This window comes from Ursus arctos, unplaced genomic scaffold, assembly GCF_023065955.2.
Source record: "Ursus arctos isolate Adak ecotype North America unplaced genomic scaffold, UrsArc2.0 scaffold_10, whole genome shotgun sequence".
NCBI lineage: Eukaryota > Metazoa > Chordata > Mammalia > Carnivora > Ursidae > Ursus > Ursus arctos.
In genome coordinates, this window is record NW_026622764.1 from 61072004 (window position 1) to 61091444 (window position 19441).

General features: G+C 40.1%; 1 long non-coding RNA gene across 1 annotated transcript; it reads right to left on the reverse strand.

Annotated features, from left to right (window-relative positions):
- Positions 1 to 5945: 5945 nt before the first annotated feature.
- On the reverse strand, positions 5946 to 16723 carry LOC125281805 (uncharacterized). The gene is made up of 3 exons (XR_007188927.2): positions 15480 to 16723; positions 7456 to 14144; positions 5946 to 6193 (listed from the first exon to the last, which is right to left on the reverse strand). It is a non-coding gene; the product is annotated as an uncharacterized LOC125281805 (long non-coding RNA).
- Positions 16724 to 19441: the final 2718 nt, after the last annotated feature.

The window sequence follows — 19441 nt, forward strand, 5'->3', positions numbered from 1 at the left end:
GCAAGGTGTGAACCATCTGCCTGCACTGAGCTGCAAATTTAACCCAAAGAGTTTTGGATTCTAATGGCTCTCCCTTGCCAGTATGCTTGACATGCTAGCGAGGACTTGCCAAGCACTACCGGACCATTCGTGTTCCTTCAGACTTTGCCGCACCATGGCGGTTTCCCTCCTAGAAGAGCTAGGGAGAAATGCCCCGGTTACCATTTTGAGGAGTCAGATTCATGATGCGCGGCCACTGGGACAGCACGTTAGACTTTATAGTTTTCTTTCTTGCTGAGGACCCTGAAGGGAATTTGCTTAGAGAAAATCTGTAATATTGTCAATTCAATGCAGTAAATATTTTATCACTCTGGTAATGAACAGCTTGGTACCTCAACAACTAGCCCTGGAAAAATGGCTTCCGCCCTCAAATAAAAAAGAGTTTCTAAAAACAAGCGCTGAGAATCCCAGGAAAACAGTCAAGGAGGCACACAGAGGAGGTATGAAATAGTGAGAGCTTGAAGGTAGAGTACTGTTTTGTGAGCCTGTACCCTGGTGTGAATATTTTTTTTTCACTGTGTGCGGAACTTAACGCTGGGCTTGAACCCACTCACGACCCTGAGATCAAGACCTGAAGTGAAATCAAGGGTCAGAGGCCCCCACCCTGGTGTGAATGTTGATCCATTTCATTAGAATAGGGTCGGATTGTATGACTCTGAAATCTGTGGAATCAGCCTTTTCCTTCTTAGGGTTTGTTGCTATTATTAGCTCTTTTTTTCTTTTTGAGGAGAATACGCACCATTCTATAATCACACCACAGCTATATTTTGGTAGCATAAGCCACAATCACTGACATACCAGTCTTTTTCAGTTTTCATTTGGAGATAAACCAATGCAGAAACGAAGAAGATGAGGCACATAGAATTAGAGTGGATTCCTTGTGAGCAACTTGATGGAGAAGTGTTAGACAATTACTTCCCACCTGGTCTGTTTTAGAGCAGTCTTCAGAGTGCCTTCTCCTCCTTTTTGAATATTAAATTCACCCTCCAAATTAAGAAATCAGACAATCAATCAGGAGGTTATAAATTACTTGGGCCTTTCTGGTTTCAAACTTAAAATTTACTGCAACCTACCCATTGGCAGCAGTTCAAGAAAAGCATATGACTACAGCTGCCCAGTGTATTCTGACACCGTTATAGGCTGGACTTGAAGATGTTAAACCAAAAGCTCTAATTATAAATAAGTACGTCACCTGTTATTCCATCATTGGTATCAACTGATCCAGATGAATTCGCTTTGGAGAGAAATTTAGACGTGGAGGAAGTAAATACTCTTATGGATGGGAAGTCCCCATTCTTCTTAAAAACACACAAAGTAAACAGGTTTGGATTCTTAAAAACCTAATTCATAAAAATTAAGTATCCATGATGACATAATTGAAGAGCCATTCATTTTCCTGTGAGTCAAATAAAGAGGGAAAAATTAGTTACCAAGAGTCAATTACAGGAAAGTAATGGAAAGTATATCATAACAATATTTTGCTCTTAATTTATAAGCACGGCACTTAGAGACCACTACTTAGGAGAAAATGGGCTTTGGATTGATTTCCCAGCAATGGGGTTATTCAGTTTCACTTTCCTGAGGTGACTGGTTGTGACTGAGGATGTAATTTGTGACTTTGTATTACAACAAGCAGATTGATCTTGGCCTTATTAGCGCCATCTGGAACCAGTTGAAATGTACAGTCAAGACAAAACAATAATTTGTAGAAAAAGCGTAATGTGTATTTTCAGGAAATTTCCCAATCATGGCTCTTGACAATAGCCAGAAGTAGTTAATTCAGATGGGACCATATATTACTCTGCTGGAGCTGCCATAACAGAATACCACAGAGTGGATGCCTTAAACCATGGAAATTTATTTTCTCATAGTTCAGGAGGCTGGAAGTCCAAGATCAGGGTGTGAAGATGATCAGATTCTGGTGGGAGCTCTCTTCCTGGTATGCAGAAAGTTGCACTGTAGCTGTGTCCTTCCACTGAAGGGAAGGGGACACATGGAGAAGAAGATATTAGAGGACTCACTCTCTGATGTCTCCTCTTCTTCTTCTTCTTCTTCTTCTTCTTCTTCTTCTTCTTCTTCATCTTCTTTTCTGATGTCTCTTCTCATAAGGGCACTAATCTTATGATGAGGGCCCACCCTCATCTAAACCTAATTAATTCCTAAAGAACTTATCTCCAAATACCATCACAATGAAGGTGAGGGCTTCACCATATGAATTTTCGGGGAACACAATTCAGTCCATAACAGTTAGCAAGAAACACCCAGACTTATAAATGCCCTCCCAACTCATGTGTGCTTTTATTCATTTAGCAATTATTCTTGAATACTACTGTGGGCATATAAAGGATGCAAATATGATTAAGACACACATTTCCTGACCTTGAGTAGCTTTTAACCTGGTGAGGAAGCTAGAATGGAAATCAAAAATTGCAATAAGATGTGGTAATTATTATAATAAATGTTTGCAAAAGGCATTATGGCAGGGCTTTATTACAGTGCAATAGGTTAGTTCATCATCAGTGTCTCTGAATTCATTGAGAACCAACTACATGCCAGACAATGTGCTTGGCACTCAAAATATAATGATACATAAAAACAGAGTAGTGGCTCAGCCTGAAAGATCCAGGGAAGATATCCTAGAGAAAATGATGGTTTATGCTCACCTTAGATGAGAAAGAATTCTCCAGGTTGGCAAGAGGGGTACAAGCATCCCTGGCAGTGAGAAGAGAGTGCACCCACAATGGGATGATGTGTTGGGGTACAGCAAATTCAACAGTGTGGGTGGAGCACAAGCTACAGGTGTGAGAATGGCTTATGCTGGTTGGAGAATAGTTTGCTGAATCCAGGCGGTAAAGATGGGAAAGAGGTGGTAAGAAATAGCTTGGATTTTATTCTGAATACATTTCGAAGATACAACTATCCAGTTGGATGTGTGAGAAAAGAGTCAAAGATGACTCAAAAATTTTTGGGCTGAGAACTGGTAGAATAGACCTACTCTTTATATAAATAAAGACTGTAGAAGGAGCATATGGGTGGGAAGTGGCTAGCTGAGAAACAGGGGTATGGTGACTATGGAAATTCATTTATTCCACAAGTTTTTTGGGGTGAGCTTGGAACTAAAAAAAGATAAATATTTAAGAGCTCTTTGGTAAGTAGAAATGATGGAGCCTGTGGACTAAGTGAGGAAGAAGAAGGACAAGAAAGTCTAGGATGACCCACTGGCAAATGGGATTGCTAGGTGGACAGCAGGGGCCTTTCACCATGATGGGGAGAACAGGAGGGAAAGGGATTTTTTGGTGGGGAGGTATCAAGCTCTATTTTGCACGTGTTCCATTTAAATGGCCTGTGATACATCCAAGTGGAGACAACATTAGAGTCTCTGGAGTTAAAGACAGGAAAGTACTAAAAATTTGGGTATCACTCTTCCGTGGTGGAAACTGAAGCTTTGGGGTGAATGGAAGAGAATGTAAAGATGGGACCGAATGAAAAAAGAAGCGATATAAGGACACAGCTTACATGATTAATATTTAAGAAGACACTGAACTCAAAGAAGATCAATCTGGGCCTACTCCAAACTTTCCAGTTGGAGAGAGATACATATTATCTGTACAGAAGAGTCATGAGAGACTTCGAGATCAAGTCATATTTTCATAATAATAAGATAAAGAACTCAGTTTTGAAGATCAAAAAGAAAGTCCAATTAAATTAATTCTTCTATGCTTTGTTTTTGAGAAATCTTGGCTATCTTAATTTGAGAAAATATTTAAAACTTTTAATTAAAATATGTCTTCAGAAAAGTACATGTCGTAAAAGTAAAATTTGATCACTTTTCATAAAATGAACACATTCATTTATTCATTCATATTCACCTAAGCAGAAAATAAATAGTGTATTAACAATACCTTAAAAGCCCCTCTTCGTGCTCCTATCCAGTCTTTACCCCCCAAGGTAACAATTGTCTCATCTTCTAACGGCACAGAATACTTTAACCAGTTTATGTACTTATATAAATAAAATCACCCAATATCTATTCTTCTGTGTCTGGGTTCTTTGCTCAACTTTATGTCTGATAGATTCATTCATATATGTGTAGATATACATCAGGCATGTATCACTGTACGGCTTTCCATTGAGGGAATATTCCATGATGTAGTTATCAATATTAGTGTCAATGGGCATTTGGGTAACTTTCCAGTTTGGGACTTAATAGTGCAGCTATAAATATTCTAAAAAGTGCCTTTTGATGAATATATATGGGAGTGGATTATTGGATCATAGGATATGCCCGCAGTTAGCTTTACTTTTCCAAACTGGTAGTTCCACTTTACATCAAGAAGCAGTGTGCGGGTTCCAATTGAACTGAAAGTTTTCAGGAGGGGAAATTGTTGCAAAGGGAATTCTTCAACAAGAAGAAAATGGCCAAATCCCAAGACTATATATATTTTTTTCTCATTTTAATTTAATGGGCTGAAAGATTAGTGATGGAAATAGGAATTACCTGAGTACTATATAGGTAATTTTCATTGTTATCACTAATGAATTACAACCCTCTTATCTTCCAACTTAAAACTCACCTCTCAAAGTCCAATTCAAATGCTACTACTAACTCCATCATGTTTATCCTCTCAATTAGCAGTAATGTCATTCATTTAAACTCTTTTTCACTTTATATTTTCTAAGTTCCAACTTGTATTTTGGACACACTGTGTATCTTATCTCCTCTGATTTATTACCAGCTTGAGCTGTACCTTTTCTTTCTCTTTTTTTCTTTCTTTCTTTTTTTTTTTTTTTAAGTATCATTATCTATTCCATATAGGCTTTTGCCCATACAGGGAGATTTTCATACACTTATTCAGTGAATAAATAATTTTCACATTTATTGGGCTGAGTCTCACTCATTTATTTCCAACACCACCATGTGTCACTATCTCCTTGCCCTAGAGAACAAACGACTAAGACTTGATTTCATAAAACTTAAGTTTGAAGCTCAGCTCCAACTTGCCCCAGGGAGCAGGGAGTGGGAAGGAATGTGGAGGGAAGGCAGAAAGTTAAGCAATTTTTATTGTTCAAAGGAATGCAGCGCAATATGGTCTCTTGGCGCTCTGGGGATTTAAATATCAGAGGGATTGCTGGCAGCTTGGGTTTGCAGATGCAGCCCAGTTCGGGAATGCTCATATGGTGTGTGATTGTGCTGTGCCTAGAACTGACAGTGCCATCTGTTCCCTGCTTTACTGAACAATGAGACTTAGCCTGTCCTCTCCAAATGAGCACACACGCATACATACACACACACACACACACACACACGCACACACACACACACGTGCATAGCTCAACCTCTACCCCAGCCTCAACAGAAATCACTTGACTTTCCATGTCAGGTTTTCATCTCAGCAGGAAACTTAGATGAGTCAGGTACCAAAATCGTGAGATCCTCCTCTTTCATGAAGAACTGGGAGGTCCAAGTGGCTAGGAAACTGGTAATCATCATATGCAAAGTCACTCAGCGCAGAAGATGAGTTATAATGACAGATGGCAGCAGTCAAAAAATTGAAAAAAAAAAAACTATAGAAAGAAACATGCTGGTGAAAATGTATCAGCGCAGGAGTCAGACATTGGCAATGTAATAAGATGGCAATACGAGATGATAGAACCAATTTTTCAAGCAATGTGAAGAACTATTTTGTTAAGTATACCTGTATATCTATCCACAGTTTAGAAATAGTAGTTATTTCCTCATATCATCATCCTCATTATCAAATACAGATGCTACGGTGTCGTAGGAAATCATGTGCCCTGAACAGAAAAGGAGAAGATGAGCAACATGACTAATGAGCCGTAGGTGCAGAAAACATATGTCCAGGATTTTCTGTGCTTGTTTCAATTTTACGTAGTTTTATTCTTTCCAAAATATATGATTCAAAGTTTGACTAAACAGAACATAATTTGATTTGTACACAATTGTAGACCTCTTCACATAAAAAAAAAAATCACAAATCAAGAAAAGTCTTTTTTTCAGATTGGGAGTCTACTTCTGACTCAGAAAATGCAGGCATCATAAGGATGGCCTTCAGAATATAGATGTCTGTGGATGTCAACGTACACAGGGTGGTGGAAGCAGCAATCATTTTCAGCATCATGTTGTCACATTCACCTGAAAAAACAGTCTTTCATTACAAAACACGATGAAATGCTAGATAAATGTAACAAGCATTTTTTTAGGTATATTCACTAAGCTTATAAAACAGTAAGAACAATTCCTGGGGGGGGTGGCAAACGAAAAGGAAATTGCAAACCTTCGAGGCAAGCCTGTAAGATGACTCGGAAAGACCTCTCTTTTGAGGAAGGTGGACGTTTCAGTGACTTAAGGGGCTTGAGTCTCATGCCCACTGAAGACCAGGTCTTGAATAGCCTGACACAAAAGTTCAAGTCCAAATAGGATATTTGCATAGTTTCAGAGTGTCTGTCCCCAAATACGTAATAATTGCAAAGGGAAATAGTAAATTTACAGCGGAGCTTCCTGGAAGACATCATCTTAGCCAAGTGATAGTGGTCAACATCGGGAGTGATGCCTCGATATTGACATCCTGTACCCCTGGTAGGCTGCATTTGGGGACTCATAGCACTTCTGCAGTATCCTTCCCAATGACCCAGGACTTCAGCATAATCATGAGAAGACATCAAACAAATCCAAGGTGAGGGACATTCTAGAAAATAACGGAGCACTACTCTTGGAAAGTATCAAGGTCAAGAGAGACAAGGAAGAACGGGGCACTGTCTCAGACTGAGGAGACAAGGGAGTCAGGTTCATGTGGTGGAGGTCCTGCATTAGATCCTAGAATAGAAAAAATTCACTAATTGGAAACCTGGTGAAAGGTGAGAAGTGTTCTACTTTATTTTACTAATTTTAATCAACAGCATCGTAACAAGGTTAATTTCTTTGTTTTTTTTTTTATTTTATTTATTTATTCGACAGAGAGAGACAGCCAGCGAGAGAGGGAACACAAGCAGGGGGAGTGGGAGAGGAAGAAGCAGGGGGAGTGGGAGAGGAAGAAGCAGGCTCATAGCGGAAGAGCCTGATGTGGGGCTCGATCCCATAACGCCGGGATCACGCCCTGAGCTGAAGGCAGATGCTTAACCGCTGTGCTACCCAGGTGCCCCTAATTCCTTTGTTTTGATCAATATCCTGTGGTGAGGAAAGATGCTAATAGAAGTGTGACAGGCGTATGGGAACTCTATCCTGTTTTTGCAATTCTTTAAAGCTAAAATTATTTCCAAAATATTAACTGCTAAAACAGGCACCAGTGACCCAGCGACCTCACTGAGGTGATAAAGGGGATTAAGAAAGAAGGGGAAACAGGAAAAGCAAAAGGACCAGTAGGTCATGACTAGAAGAATTTATTAAATTCAACTCACCATGGGCTGGCCGGGACTCTCTCTCTTTCTTTTTCTTTTTCTTTTTTTCTTTCTTTTTCTTTCTTTCTTTTCTTTTTTTTTTTTTTTTTTTTTTGACTAGTATAAACTGTGTGAGAAGGTGTGCGGATGGTGCCGAAGTCACCCGCTAAATGGAAATGTAAACTTTAAAAGGAAACTGTCAGACAAGCAGGCACCATCAACACTCGCAGTGGCTTGAAATTTCCTGGAAGCAGCTCCTTCCTCCTTTAATAAAACTTTGCCCTGGGCATTGTAACTGCAATGGAACCATAAAAGTAACAAGGCATTAAACAAATCTCAGACTTAAGAGGCTGGAAAAGTGAGAGAGGACGAAGATATTCAAGTTAATCAAATCCACCTAAGGATACATCCAATGAATATAAACCAATTACACGAAGGCTTATGCTCTTCAGTGCCCCTGAGGTTTTGTGGTGGTATTCAAAAAAGGATATAAGAAAATATCAAGCAAAGACTGATAAAGCTTCCAGGAAAATTAACAAATTCATTTGTCTCAATTAAGAGCTCAGGGAGATCAAAGAAATGTCTACTACAGATAATACAAATAGCAAGCTTTATCTAATGACAATAGTTAGAAAATACTCATTTCTTTTCCAGAATAAATGGAGCTTTTACAAGATCGACTGTATACTTCGCTACAATTCAAGTCTCAATATTCCAGATCATCTATGTCACACATACTGCTTTCTCTGTCAGTTATGCAATTAAGTTCAAAATCAGTAGCACAAAGATGAATAAAATTCCCCATAATTGTAAACTTAAGAACAGACTTCAAAGAAGAGTCATTATGGAAATAAGAAAGTACTTGGACCGGAATTATAATGAAGAGCCTACATATGAGAACTTAAATGGCCCAACAAAAGTGGCATTTAGAGGGACACCATAGCATTATGCAAGAGAAAAAGACTTTAAAATAATGAGCCAAGCATACACTTCAGAAGTTAGAAAAAGAACAGAATAAACCCAAAGAGAACAGTAAGAAAGAGTAAGGCACGAAAGAAAATCAAGGTATTAGAGAAAAAAATCAATAAAGGCAAACATAGGTTCTTTGGAAAGAAAAATGGATTAGTCTAGCAATATGGATTTTTTTCAAAAAAGAAGGAAAGTGCAGATAAGCAAGATTAGGAATGAAAAAATGAGTAGAGTACAGCAGATATGAAAGAAAAAAACAATGCATGTTTATGGCAGAGCAAGTATTAAGAAGCGCCTTTTTAGCCCCTCTGCATTTCCGCTTTTGGTTCACTCTCTACAATATTTTGGTCTTCAAAGATGAATATTCCGTTTCTCAGGCATAGGCTCATCTTCTGGTCAATACAGGCTTGTGATTGTGGAACCGTATATCTCTTCGGTCAACAGGGCTGTGGAAAAAGACAGACTGAAGTATTCAATCACAGCAGCTTGAAGGCAAGAAAACTCTCCCCCAACATGGTGCCCTCTTGTATCGATAGCCTGGTGGTGTTGGCGCTCCACTGGCCAATACTCTTATAGTCAGTAAGAAGTTACTTTTCCCCATGCCTCTCTCTGTACTAATCTCTAGGGTATAAAGTGACGGACAACTTAATTCTGGCCACTTGGAAGATCTGAGAAAAATAGATTTTTCTTTCACTCTGTGTTTCTGATAACTCAGGAGCTGGCTATAAAAACCACATAATATAGTTTCTATAGAAATTCCTGTCCAACCAAAGGGGCCTCGCATCATTTAACAGGGGAGATTTCCAGAGCTAAGGGACACAGTTAGCAGATATCACAGTTACAATCTCAATCTAGGTCTGTTGGGTCCAAATACCCTCTTTTCCTGTTGCTCCCTTTGAGGTTACATTTTGACTTCCTGTGATGCATGGTTTCTATTTTTATGCACTATTTATGTTTTCCATGCTTTGTGTGACTGCCTTTACAGCCCCCAAAGTGATACCAACAGAGGTGTTTCTGAATAATTTTACACTAAGGAAGGGTGTTATTTAATTGTTTATGAAACCCTAAATGCGTAGTGCCCTCGTCAGGCTCTGCAAGCACACAAAATAAAACTTCCACGCAGCGAAAGCACATTTATTTCCATAGTAATCTGTCCCTTCACTAAAAAAATGAGAGAAAGATGAAGAATTGGACCAAATATTAATCTTTTCAGCCCCACTTGACCAATAAACTGACAGTACAGGGATAGACTCTCCCCTCCCCCTGCCTTCTGAAGTACCAAAATTAATACTCACAGGGATCACAGGAAGACCTATAATGTTTGGGGAACTGAGTATCACCAATTCTGTAATACAACAAAAATCCTGAGGCTGCATTTTCATGTAACTGAGTTAACATTAGCTTCAATTCTACCCTGTGTTCGACATCAGGTCAATTCAGCTTCATGTGGTGTGAAAGAGAGATTTATACTACTCATCACTACACTTTTTTAAAAGATTTTTTTGTTTATTTGAGAGAGAGAGACCATGCATATGGGGGGAGGGGTAGAAGGAGAGGGAGAAGCAGACTCCTTGCAGAGCAGGGAGCCTGACACCGGGCTCAATCCCAGGACCCTGAGATTATGACCTGAGCCAAAAGCAGATGCTTAACCTATATTTTTTATTTATAACAGTTTTCTGCCACAAAATCTCTGTGCCTACAAATGTACATTTCTTCAAAATCTTGAGATAGTGCAAGGGGCATGGGCTCATTGTAGAGAATGAGGTGGGAGTTATGGGTAGGGAGGCAGGGGAGAAATGAATGTTTTCCCCTTCCTTTATGGTATGCTGTCTCTTACTTTCCCAATTTGGTGGAAGGAGCGCAAAGCATAAGAAAAACTAGGGCAAACACCACTGCCCAATCTGTGGTCTCCCATCCCTTCCTGTGTCAACTATGCCTTCTTTCCAATTTTTAAATTCTAATCTCTCCTCAGCAAATATTTACAGTTCTCTCCAATCTTAAAACCAGACACATAAATGCATTAAATCCTGGATCCTTCCCAGTTAGCTACTGCTCTATTTCTCCCTTACACTTCTCAGGCAAGCTTCTTGAAAAATTACCCTCTTCATCTCTCCATCTTTACCTCCAATTGGTTTCTCAACCCACAGCAAATTGGTTCCAATTTTTCCTAATTGCTTAACTGAAATTGCTGTTTCCAGTTACTGAGAACCTCCTCTTGGCTCAACCCAATGGTCATGTCATTGTTTGACCTGTCTCTAACATGTTTTAAGTGCTGACCACATCGTCTTCTCAAAATTATTCTTCTGCTGCTGTAACTTCCGACACATTATTCTCCCCTGGGTTTCCTCCCATTCTTCTGGTTGCTTCCTCTCAGTGTCCTTAGCTAACTCTTCTCTCTTAATCTCCTCTTAAAACTGGTTGGCTGGAGACTTTAATTCTCAGTCTTCTATTACTCCTTCCACTCTGAGTGATCTCACCTGTTGGCTTATTTTCCACTTCTGCCTAAGCAAAGATGTCTCCCAAATCCCCATCTCAGCCCAGACCTTTTTCCAGAGCTCCAGGCTGGGATGTCCAACTGCCTGTAAGAAATCTAATGTTAAATATACCACAAGCATCTCAACTTCAAGCCATGTCCCAAATTAAGTTCTTTGCTTTTTCCTCAGAATCTGTTGAGATTCTTTAGTTTCCTTTTCCAAAAACCCTAAGCCAGAAATCTGGAGTCATTCTTAACTCCTTAGTGTCCCTCCCTCACCTCACACAGTTGCAGGGAATCCCAGTGCCATAGATTCTAAGGTCATAAGATTGCTCATCTCTATTTCCTCTTTTATACCAAACTACTGGAGGAGGTCATTGAGAGGACATGCCAACTGCTGGTTCCGTGAGCTGAACCTGGGCAATTGGAGGCTCCTCACTTCCTCTCCCATCCTTAGAATATACATTCTGCCCACCAGTCTGATACAGGGAGCTGCCGCGGGGACGCAGCCTTGAGAGAGTCCTGTGTTACTGAGACCACCTGGGCTGAACCCCATTAAGACCTCTATATAAATTCTTTAAGATTCTGAGGGTCAGTTACAGAGATCTACTCATTTTGCAGCCACCCAAGACAAGCTTCATATGTCAGTTCCCTTGCTGATTAAAACTGCCATGTACCAGTCTGGAGTGGTCTCTTTCTTTGGTCTCTCCTTGCCTTCCATGTACAGGGGCCAGTTTTAGATTATACCCAGGACTTCCAAGGTTGTGAACCAACACCAATTGCCTAAGATCCTCTTCATATCTGAGTTCTATTACTTCAACGACTTGGAGAATCCCAGCCGTTGGTCATCCGTGCCCTTTATCTTCCTTCCCACATATCCTCCCCAAGGTAACCACTGTGACCTTCCCAGAACAGTAAATTTTACCTTGATGTCATACTACTGTTGCATACCTGTCAATGTCTTCCCACGTCAACAGTCCCTAAACATGCGTTCAGGGATCACTGTTGGATTGTATTCATTAAATTAATTTGAGGGATAGCATGGAGGAGAAGGAGAAATATGTTTTTTTAAAGATATTATTTATTTATGTATTTATTTGAGAGATAGGGAGAGAGAGAAAACGTGACCAGGGGAAGGGGCAGAAGGAGAGAGAGAATCTCAAGCAAACTCCACGCTGAGCATGGAACCTGATGTGGGGCTTGACCTCAGGACCCTGAGATCATGACCTGAGCTGAAATCAAGAGCCAGACGCTCAACCAACTGAGCCACCCAGGCAGCCCAAGAAATATGTATTTTTTGAAAGCTACCACCAGAATACTCTAATGAACAGCCAAGTTTAAAATTCTCAGAGGAAGAAACCAACCCAAAATCACATGGGCAAAATGAGATTAATCATTCTGGGATGAGCCACTCATACCAATAGGAACATGAGACAAGTGGTACCCTGTATCTCTCAAGACTGTTGAGATAGAATCAAATCAAAACTTAGCTGGTACAGAGTGTTCCCTATAACCTGGCCCCTGACTTAATTCTCTGTGTAATCACCCACCCTCCCCAAAAATCCTTTGTTCCAACAACACCAACCTATTTATAACTTCCTGAGGCTTTCATGCTATTTTGTATCTCTATATATTTGCAGATGCTTTCCCTGGTTCTGGAATATCTTTCTCCTCTTCTTCTACCCAGAAAACTCCTACTCATCATTTAGACTATTTTTAAGCTTCATTGTTAAATAATTCTAGACTCAGAAAATCAGAGCACATCACTTCCCGTTTATATCCATATTCTTCTTTGGACATGTTTCCATCATTGCATTCACACTGCATTTAATTTTTGCTTATATGTCTGTGCTACCCATTAGCCTTTGATATCCTTAAAGACAGAGACAATATCCTAGACATTTTTGAGTCATTGGTACCTGAAACAATACCTAATCTACATGTATTTGTGATTGAATGTATTTCTTCAAAGAAGGTCTCTCTAAAGTAGCAAATGCCCAAATATTAGAAAATGAAGCTAAATGGCAAGAATTAGCCTTTGATCTAAATTAGTTCTAATAAATGAAAAGCTTGACCATATCAATCACCAGGACCTTTTATCCCCAAATCTTTACTTTTCGAACCGATGCTCTGATTCATGGGTCATTTGCTAAGGGGTATAGCAGACTCTGGAAAGCTTAGTGTTTAGAGTATTTATTTATCCAAGGATGAAACAAACAAAAATTTTGTTTGTGATTTTCATCAAGGATCAATATTGTCTCTTGAGAAACCTATTACAAGCCAGGCATTGTACCTGCCATTGAGCATACAAAGATTAAATACAGTGGAGTTATGCCCAAAATCTAATGGGGCACAAAAATGTATTTGATTAATTTCTGCCTGAAAGACTATGATCAGCATATGAATTCATAGAATATTAGTTTACAGAAGCCAAAAGGTGATTTTTTAAGATAATAAATGGTTATTGTTCACAATAGAATTTGTACCAACAAGATGACAATAACGCATTTGTAATAGCTGTCTATTTATGGACGGGAGCCCAAGCTGTGTAGATGCCAAAAATGGGTACAGCAGACAGTGATAATGATGTACCAGTGGAGCCAGACCTATGTGGAGTTGTTTATTAATAGGCTTAATTATTTTTTTAGATCAAGGAGAGCCCTATGCCTTAATTATATTTGGCAATGGGTAAAAGTATTGACTGACCCTGGATTCCTGATGTGCAAGTAGAAATCACAACCTAGGTTCTTCATCACTGGGTCATGTCGACTTTACGGAAGGCAGGATTTCATATAATCTTATTTTCATGGGAAAAAAAACCCTATTATTTTATACAAAAGGAAACGGAAACCCCAGAGAGATTTCAATAAATGATTCCAAGTAACATATCGGCAGTCGATTTCATTTCAGACTCCAAGCCCACTCTCTTTCCGCTGCACCCAAAATTGGATTATCATAAATAATGGGCTGGATTTACAACACAAGTGTAAATTGTCACTGAATTCACTTAACTGATCGTTTCTGTTCCAACTCTGCTGGGGCCCAGAAAACGGAGCACCAATATGAAAAGGGTGCATTCCATCAACACTCTTATGTCTGAAGCTTCTTACTAGATGTAATACAGGAGGGACTCAGGAGGAACTGTGATTTTTTCAAGAGTACCAGCAGAGGAAGGTTATGGTTTAAAATTTCAGGCAGCTTCAAGAGGAGTCAAGTCTGTGAAATTTCTCAAGGAGTTCTGTCTTCGTGTGGCAGACTAGCTTATGACCTAAAAGATGAAAAAAAAAAAATGTCAAGAATCTGCTTCTTGGGCACATACTGGTCAGTAATGGGAATAACCAGGCCCTAGAGGCAGGTAGATCTTGAAACCCGGCCTGGGCACTTTCTATTCGTGTATAACTTTGGCATTCAGCTTCGTTACATAAGTGATAATGCTAACAGCTGCCTTGAAGGGTAGCCGTCAAGAGTAGAGGAAAGAACGTGTGAAAAGAAACTTGGTATGAGATGTTCTTAGTGAGGCTTCGTGTCCTCTTTTTCTCGTGTGTGACCCCAGGATTATTCCTCAGGCTCCAATTGGTCCCCCAGCCCTTCCCTTCTTCCCAAAATCGGGATTAGGATGAGGTGTGTGAGGCACTCAGCTCAGGCATAAAATTTAAGGGGTTTCCAAAAGCACAGTAATCAAGATAAAGAAATATGTAAATACAGTATTTCTAGCACTCATCTTGCATGGCTTGGCCTCAATTGCTTCACCTAATAGCGGCCTCGTCAGATCCTGTCTTTAATTAGAAGATTGATATTTTCTTCTTCATGGGCTTCTTTTTCTGCCTTTTATAATTTTCAAAAACATTTTCTTAAAATATTACTTATCTTGTTTATGGAGAGTTTTGGTGAACCTTAAATTTTATGTCCAAGCCAAGTGGCCGTCTTGCCTCCTCCTAATCCTAACCTCACCTCTTCCTTCTCTCCAGCCTCAAGTCTCAGCAGCCTTTCCATTCTTCTCAAAAGCCAACATTCTAGCCTTAGGGCTTCTTAATTCTAGACTGGTGGTGCAGTGGGAGGCAGGCTTTTCAATGCTCCCCTTCCCTTGTCTCCCAAAGGCAAGAAAAGAAACTTTTTGTCTTATATGACCCACTTTGAAGACATGAGAGAGAAAACACGTGTAAAATGGAGAAGGCTATTTTATCTGTCAGGAGACACTGCACAGAGCCTCAAACCAGCTGAGCCTGGCGAATCCTAGAGTAGAAAGAGTGAGAGCGTGGTGCTAGACCCCCTGTGTTCTCCAGCCCTCACAGGCTGTGCGACCTGGGGAAAGTACTTAATCCCTGCCCCTTACTGGCTGTGCCATCTTGGGAAGTTACTTGAGGTCTGCCAGTTTTCAGTTGTGCCATATTAGACAAGTTCCTTTAGCTCTACCCCTTCCTAAATTTGTCGTCTTCGTCAAGTACTTGAGCTCTGTCCTTACTAGATGTGCCATCTCGGGCAATAGCTCAAGCTCTGCTCGTCACTGGTCATGTCACGTTGGGCCGTTACGTGAGCTCTGCTCCTGGCTAGCTATGCCATCATGGGAAGTTGCTTAGGCTCTCTGTGCCTTGGTTTTTCTCACCTGCAAAATGGAGGCAATAGAGGTAGCTATCTTGTGGTTATTGTGACGATTAAATAAGTTAAGGCATGTAATGCTCTTAGGGCAGTATCTGGTGGGCATTAAGCACTCAATACAGAGCAGCAATCATTTGAAAAATGTTTCAGAACTAAAAAAAAAGTTCAGAATAAGAATAGATGTCAGTAGTAAAATTACACATATTTTCAAAAATGTTTTAACAATGTCATTTACTTGAGAATATGACTGTGATTTATTTTAAGATCATCTGTGTTGGGGCGCCTGGGTGGCTCAGTTGGGTAAGCGTCTATCTTCACCTCAGGTCATGATCTGGGGGTTCTGGGATCAAGCCTGCATGGGTCTCCCTGCTCAGCACGGAGTCTGTTTCTCCCTCTCCTTCTGCCCCTCCCCTCAGCTTGTTCTCTCTCTCTCTCTCTCTCTTTTTTTTTCAAGATTTTATTTATTTATTTGACAGAGAGAGACACAGTGAGAGAGGGAACACAAGCAGGGGGAGTGGGAGAGGAAGAAGCAGGCTTCCCAGCGGAGCAAGAAGCCCAATGCGGGGCTCGATCCTAGGACTCTGGATCACGCCCTGAGCTGAAGGCAGATAGATGCTTAACGACTGAGCCACCCAGGCGTCCCTCTCTCTTTCTCTCTTGATCTCTTGCTCACTCTCTCAAATATTTTTTTTTTTAAAGATGATGTGTGCTGGGGTCTTCCAAATAAGAGGCCTGTGGTTCTTTCAAGGTCCTACAACTCACCTGAATTCGAGAAAGTTACAAATTTTGTGAGTCCTACAAAGTTCCTACTATCCCGATAGCTGTATCTGTTGAATTTCTTTTTCAATAACAATAACAATAACAATAACAATAGTGTTGTGCCACACACTGTTCCAAGTTCTTCAAGTGCAGTATGTCAGTGAATCCTCATGACAATCTTATGAAGCAGGCATCATTGTTGTGATCACGTTTAGGAGAGGAGATGGGTCCGGAGAGCTTGAGTGACTTCCCTGAGATCACACTGCAAGTAGAGGTGGAAAGACGGCTGCCATTCACTCTTTTTCCAAATTCCTTCCTTTTAAGGTGAAGGACTCTCTGAGACCATGTTGCTGTTTCCTGCACAGAGGCAATCGGACTATTCTGTGGATGTACATTGTTAGAATGAAAATGTTTACTTCCGGTGTATCCCCAAATATGCAGGTATCCATTTCCAAAGGATTCTTTTCATTTAGAAGAAGTGCCTTTGGGGCATTTCCTTTTCTCTTTTTTTTTTCCTTTTTTTTTTTTTTTTTTTTAGATTTATTTATTTAAGAGAGAGAAAGAGAGAGTGTGTGAGCAGGGGGAGGGGCAGAGGGAGAATTGAGAGAGAATCTCCCGCAGACTCCCTACTGAGTGTAGAGCCCATACAGGGCTCAATGGCAGGACCCTGAGACCGTGACCTGAGCTGAAACCAAGAGTCAGACACTTAACCAACTGAACCACCCAGGCGTCCCTCTATGGGGCATTTCCAGCTCTATATCTGTGTGTAGACGGGAAATTTATGCAACATGCATTGACAGTATGAGATCCAAAGGTACAGAGGAGCAACAACAGCTTACAATTAATAGGTTTGGGAGGAAGAGCACCTTCCTCCTTCCTGTGCCTGTGCCAGCCACTGTGAGAGACTCCCCGTTGATATGCCGTTGCTGTTCTTGACTCAGATCTGATACTGGAAATCCTGCCCTACAGCTCTCCTATTCTCCACCATTGAAGGATTTTGGAATCCAGGTGTGATTGTATTAATTGAGCATTTATTATGTGCATAGCACTGGGCGAGGCATTACAAAAGATATCAAAATTCCTTTATTACTTTGCAAGCTTAATGGAGGTCAAGATATATAGAAGCAACTGAGAATAAGACATATTTAGGTACAAAACTGATAAACAATAAATACTTTAAGAATTGAACGGGGAGAGGTCAGTCCAAGAGGGGAGTCTTCAAGATAGTTTTCAAAAGCTATTAAAAAATTACACTCATGATCTTGATAGCTGATGTCATGTCAAATGCCCCTTTTGACAACTCTTTTGTTTCAAACTTGCCTTTTCTATGCTTCTAGCCGGGAAAGAAGTGTTTTTTTGCTTTTGTTTTATTAATTATAAGCTGTTGTTTCCACATAGATACTTATAGGTCTGACATATCCAATTGGTGCAGGTAACGAGCTTTGTGTGCATTTTTCAAATTAATTTAAGATTGACTTTAAATTTAATCTCCAGCCCTTTCTTGAGGAGTCAGATGCTTTATTGATGAGCTGAAATCTCTTTGTCCTCTTTTTCTTCGGTGGAAATCATCCATCATCAGCCCTATTAAGGCCCTGGGAGGCTAAAGACATTTTCGTCCATTTTTTGTCTGCAGTGAACTTGTCTTCTGACTTGAGGAGTCATAACTTAGAGCATGCCCTGCATTACCGACTGTAAGGCCCACAACACATTTAGAGACTGGGCACAGAGTAACTCTTGAACAAATATGCCATCGACAGCCATACATTAACTACGGAGGATGTGAAATACTTTACTGTCAAAGCTACAACTTGATAAGTTTGATGTCCACTGAGATTATTCCCTACAGAAGGGAGAGGGACTTTGTCTAAGTCGGCCTGGTAGAAGCGTTTTATTTTCAAAAGCCTTACCTGCCTGCCATTATACTACTTGGAAAGCTCATGTTGCATCATGTATCAACTAATCATAGAAAGTAATTTTTCTTAGTCCAAATCATTCTTACCTTTCACCTTTCATGTCTTCCATACACGCTCAACCTCTTCCTCATTAACCAAGGTTTACCTCTCCTACCCCTTTAAGTATGTAGCCCTATCTACGCTGCTTTTCCTAACACTGTGTACTTACTAGCCGTATGTGCTCTGCAATCCCTAATCCTTAGTAATGCCTACTCGCTGCTTTCTCTAGGCTGCAAATCATGCCTAAAGAAACTAAAGGAAATGAGAATACCTGACATTCAATATTCTTGCTCTCTGGTTTCAGCTGGCAATGAATTTGCTCATTTGTGTTTCCTGGCATCTGCTATTCAACAGCTGTTCACATTCTTCTAACTTCTTTTTACACCTAATCACTTTCTCTCACTCACCAAATGTACTGGTGGGTCAAGGTTATCGAACAGGTATTCTCTCACGTACCATACCTCCACCTGAAAGTCTCTGTTGTTTTCATTCTCCATTTTCCCATCTTCTGTTTTGCTTGCATTCTCTCATCTTTTGTTTTTTTAATCAAATCTATTGAGGTTTAATTTACATTCAATACAACACACCCATTCTGAGTGTACAGTTTGAGGAGTTTTGACAGATATATAATAGCCATGAAACTACCACCAAAATGCAGATATAGAGTTTTTCCATTATATGAAAAGAGTTGCCTCATACCATTCATAGTTAATCACCAACACCCATCACGGCTTCAGACAAACATTGATCTGTTCTCTGTCATTATACTTTTGCCCTTTCTAGGATTTCAGATATATGAAACCATACAGTATGTATTCTTTTATTTCTTGCTTACTGTGCTTAGCATGATCTTTTTCAGATTCATCCACATTCATGATTGTGTAATTTTTATAAGTTTTGTTTAAACACATCAACACCCATTCATTTACACATTGTCCATGTCTGTTTTCATGCTACAGTAGCAGAGTTGAGTATTTGAAAAGACCGCATGGCCCAGAAAGACTAAAATATTTGTCTGGCCCTTCACAGGAAAGCTTTGCCAACTCTTGATCTAAGTGGTCAAATCTTATGGTATGAAGTTTTTTGTATTTCTTTATTATTCTTTTTTTTTTTAAGATTTATTTATTTATTAGACAGAGAGAGAGACAGCCAGCGAGAGAGGGAACACAAGCAGGGGGAGTGGGAGAGGAAGAAGCAGACTCCTAGTGGAGAAGCCTGATGTGGGGCTCGATCCCGGAACGCCGGGATCATGCCCTGA